The sequence below is a fragment of the Oryza sativa genome, chromosome 9, assembly GCF_034140825.1.
Source record: "Oryza sativa Japonica Group chromosome 9, ASM3414082v1".
Lineage (NCBI taxonomy): Eukaryota > Viridiplantae > Streptophyta > Magnoliopsida > Poales > Poaceae > Oryza > Oryza sativa.
Genome location: NC_089043.1, coordinates 15426385 through 15431387, shown reverse-complemented (window position 1 = coordinate 15431387; position 5003 = coordinate 15426385). Strand labels below are relative to the sequence as shown.

The following is a 5003-nucleotide window of genomic DNA, read 5'->3' as shown; positions in this document are numbered from 1 at the left end:
CCTCACGCCACCGAGTCGCGCCGACGTCATCATTGTGCCGTGCTTCTCCTCCTCTGCCGCCCAACATCCCTGGCGTCGCCGCGTGTACGCAGCCGCCATCACCAGCCAATCACGAGCGGAAGCCGGCACCGTCCCCTTTTCCTTCACTAAGGTCATCGTCGTGCCTTCCTCGTCCTCCTCCGGCGAACCGACCTTCGCAAACCGACGTCCGCCGCCTATAAGTAGCCGGCCATCCCTCCTCTTTTCCCCAAATCAAACCGAGCTCTCTCTCTCCTCCAATGCCGGCCGTCGGTCGATCTCCCTTATCGGAGCATTACCGGCCAAGCCCTCTCGCCAATACCTTCGCCTCGACGAGGCAAATCCATTTCCTAACCTTCCCCTGCCTTTCCCCCTCTGAGACTAGCCACCACCGCCACCTCCCATACCGGCCGGAGCTAAGCCCTAGCCATCGCCGTTCCGGCCTCCTCCCTCACTCCCTCTCCTGATCACCACCCTCCCTGGATGCGCGTCGCTCAGGAACATGTTTCACCGCCGACGTTGCCGTCCCCCGTCAACTAGAACACCGGCGCCCTTCTCTCGCTCCACTCAGCTCCCTGGAAGAAACAGAAGAGAAGAAACGAAGGAAGAAGAAGAAGAAAATAAGAAAAAGAAAGGAAGATTGACGGGTGGGCCCCTCTACAGTAACCTTTCTAATTTCTCAATTTAATTCAAATTCAATCTTTAGAAGCCCATATCTTTTAAAATATAAACCCAATTCCAATGAAACTTGGACCAAAATCTTTCTCTATCTTTTGAGGCTACTTTTGCTATTTTATTATTTTATTTTATTTTGCTTATTTTTGGATTTTATTCGAATCTCTTTTGAATTTGAATTTTACATGTTTAACCCTAAATCTTGAGGAGTCTCCTAACCTATTAGATAATCTCAATCAATCTCAGGATATCGAGCAAGGCAAGTTACTATCTACCTTTTGATCTTTTAAGCCTATATTTTACAAATTATTTATTTATAGCCTTCTATTCAATACTCTATTTTATATGCATAATTCAACCATAGAAACCTAGATAATTTAGTATTGCTTATCTTGCTTACAATCTGGTTAAAATATTTTATACTTAGATTGGGACAGTACGTAAGAATTGGATAATTTTCGGGTGGCTAGTACTGTCTCGATCGATATAGTTATCACCAGGTACTTATGTCGAACGAACGGGTACAACGCAGTTTGTAGAATGGGGACAGACCTAGTTATTATGTTAATTAGCAATGTGGTACCTCTGTATAGTGGTTCTTATTTTTAAGTCCTCGCGCAGGAGGCAACTATAGCCGCGAAAGGCAAATTTAACCATTACCATGTACAGGTGAATGGTTTGTGATACTCGACTATAAATTATATGGTATATTTCTAAACCCTGACCGAGATGACGTGGTGTCATACGACCAGTTCCTCTTAAATACCTCGGGAACGCCAGAACTCCTCTTGCTGCTGTTAACATTACGTTCAGAGCATATGAGGATATAAGTTCATGGAATAGGTGCCACAATTGTTAATAACCTAATACTGGGCCATAACTAAAGCTGATGATTATCAGCAAGTCATGGACTGCGGGTAAAGCTTACATCTGCTGCAGTAGAATATCTTTGAAACTATTCGAATAGCCGTACTCACGGAATTGAGTACCGGGACTCATATGGTACCCTGGTTAGAAACCTAAAGTATATATTTTACAAACTCTTGCTTTAATATTTCCAGATTGTCTATTATTGCTTTCTGCAAAGAACTTCACTCCTTGCCAACGCATAACATATTTTTATGGTAACTTGCTGAGTATTGCGAATACTCACCCTTGCTCTTATTAACCCTTTTTCAGATTTGGGTGAAGAGGAGGACCCCTATGACTATTACTATGATGACCCTGATAACTTAGAAAATCCTTAGAGGTTATACCTTCCTAGTTAGAATGTACTAGAACTTCCGCTGTGTAATATTAGCATCTATGTTTAATTAGGTGAGTACCTACCCTTGTAAAACCCCTAGTATTGTAAACTTTATCGTATGCAATGAAGAACCAGCTGTATTACATGTATCAATATTTACTGATCCAGGGATTGATATATTAATCTCAATCGGATCCAAGTTAATAGTTTTGGGACCCGACAGCATATATATGAAAACTGCAGATTTTTGAGCACAATATGGAGTTCTATTGAATCGACATAAAAGTTATTAAGATAAGTTCGATAAAGAGCCAAAGTTTCTTAGCCGATTACAAAACATTTCTAGGACATATTACACAAGATATCACTGAGACAAATATTGCTGGATAGCTGAAATAGCCCTTTGCCTGATTTGTTCTACTTCTTCAATGGCTTTTGGATCTTGAGCGTTGGTTCTGGGGATGACTTTTAAAGACTTGGTAAGATCAGCAACATTCTTGATAGCCGATTTTAGTCTTGCCTTATGTTCTTCGATAGATTTTGGGAGATCGGCTAGCTTTTTATGTTCCATATCCAGCTCGGCGTTGCATTCTTCAAGTTGTGCCAAGAGCTCAATCTTACGAGCTTCGAGCCGATCAATATTAGATTTAATCGGGCCCTCAAATAGCTGATCATGTTTGGCCTTCTCTTTATGAACAAGCTGTCGATTTGCCTGGATTGTGGCCTCGATATCCTTGCGCCCCTGACGTTCAGCTAATCTTTGCTTGGCTTTCTCCAGCTTGAATTGATGCTGCTCAAGATAGACGGCTGGAGTAAGGACATCGGCTAGCTCATCTGGGATCAGAGCTTGAACCTCATGTAGCCGAGTTCTAATTGAGCCACAATCAACCACTAAGCTGTCTAACGATGTTGCCTCTAGCCGATGAGAGATATCTTCAAGAATTTTCTTCACATCATCGGATAAGGGGGCTAAAGCTTTGCTTGTGGTATCCTCTTCTGTCTCGTCAAGATAGTCCCTTATGTCAAAAGAGAAAAGATTGGCTAAGACCTGCAATAATTATTTAAAGGGAGTTAGAGCTAAATAGACATGGCCGATCTAAATTCTTGTGTCAAAAGGAAACTTACTGGGATAGCAGAAGCAGTTGGTTGTTCTTCTTCTTCAATATGATGGCTCTCTACGGCCGATGGAGTTTGGTCACTCGATGATTGTTGTACAGGAGAAGAAGGAGGAGGAGGAGGCTGTAAAAGAGACAAGTGTTAGACAAAATCGGCTGAGATCAACTAGTGAAAGCATTAAAGATATCTTATTGGTGGAGCCGGTTTTAGAGTTGTTGATGCCGATTTCTTCTTCACAGCAATTCTCTTTTTTTGCAAGGAAAAGATTAGTGAGAAATCGGGTGAGGACGAATAGTTATAAAAAGAGAATCAAGGAAAGATATTTAACCTAGAGAAGTAAGCTGGAGCAGAGGGGGTCGGAGGAGTTAGCTTAGGTGAAGTCGATGGAGTTATTTCAGTATTGCTTATTTCATCTGTGGCTTGATCAACATCCTCGCCGATTTCTTCTTCATCCAGAGCTTGTTAAATGGATGGATCTAGGGCAGGCAGATCATCGGTTGGTTTAGGCTTCTTTAATTTGGCCTTCTTTGGAGCAGGAGCCGATGTATCCACAGCCGATAATCTGGTTCTTCTCTTTTTACTAGCATCGGCTGGTTCTCTGATGAGCCCTTGAAGAAGAGTTGAAGTCTCGGGGGCATTATAGCCGATGACAGGAGGAGATGGACCACCTCCATTTGGAATAAGGCCTAGAGCATACTCTATGTCCCTGCCACTATTGCTCTGGTGAGGAAGGAAGAACTCCCTTATCTGCAAGTCAGGAAAGAAAATTAATTACGTTATGAATCGGCTAAGCAATTATTTAAACGGAGTTAATTAAATGAAGGCATACCTAAGGGATAACATCTGGAAAGAGATCTGTCATGTACATAGAAGCCGATTGATGGAATAGATGCAGTTTCCATTCACCCTACCATCTGTCAAAGTTTTTGCTCCTGAACTTTGCCAGCCCTATATTTTCAATGCTGCCCAGAGGAGGTCCTTGGAGATTGAGCAGCCGATCCATCATCAAGGCTGATGAGATTTCCCCTCGGCACAGGATCTTATCGGCAAAGAATAAGCTGATTAGGAGTTGGCCCATTCCAAGTTGTCTAGCTAAGCTCATTGGATGATAGAACTCATAAGAGACTTGGATGTTTTTCCCCTGATGGATGCCGACAGAAAGCATGCATGGGCTGATTGCAGCTGAGAAAACTTCCCTGGACTTTTGGTATCTTTCATGATTGATATCTTCAAATCTAAAGTCCGATGGGAGCTCAAGGTTTGCTGAATCTTCATAAGGAAACCAAACTCGAACATCTTTTTGAAAGCCATCATAGAAACTGCAGAACCAGTCCTTGAGCAGTTCAGCCGATAATTTTGCTCCGGCATCGGTTGGTGTGGATGCATATTCTCCATATGACATGCATCTGCGATGAGTGCGCTCTTCTCCATCATCTTCTACAATCGGCTCCAGTCTTGGGAATTCGGCTTCTGTCAAAGATGGCCGATTGACAACTTTCATGACCATCAGATTTAACGAAGTCTGCAATAGCCACCATGGTCCACCTGCTCCAACTACTGATCTGATAGCTATCTTAGCTGATGCATTATTCAACATTTGGTATAGATAGCCGAGAAGGATTTTGCCTAGAGGAAATTGCTTTTTCGATTCTAGGGCTTCGGCTACAAATTACCAATTGGTTGTAGGACCACAACTGGATCCACAGAAGAGGAACTTCTCTAGCCACATTAGCAAGAAAGCTACATGCTCCCGAGGAGTGACAGGCCCTTTGCCCATATATGCCGCTATATAGCCAGACTAACCCCCTATGCTTTTGGTCTTGAAATCAAATTGGTTCTTGGTGTTCATACTCATAGGGTTAGCCGATGAGGTTACATCTAATCCAGTGATCATGGTGATGTCGATCAGGGTTGGAGTCATCGGCCCTTGGTTGAACAAAAAGGCATT

The 5003-nt window shown here is 42.9% G+C and overlaps 1 long non-coding RNA gene across 1 annotated transcript; it reads left to right on the top strand.

The window, feature by feature from the left end:
- Positions 1–249: 249 nt before the first annotated feature.
- LOC136351646 (uncharacterized) lies at positions 250–2196 on the top strand. The gene is made up of 2 exons (XR_010734824.1): positions 250–665; positions 1873–2196. It is a non-coding gene; the product is annotated as an uncharacterized lncRNA (long non-coding RNA).
- Positions 2197–5003: the final 2807 nt, after the last annotated feature.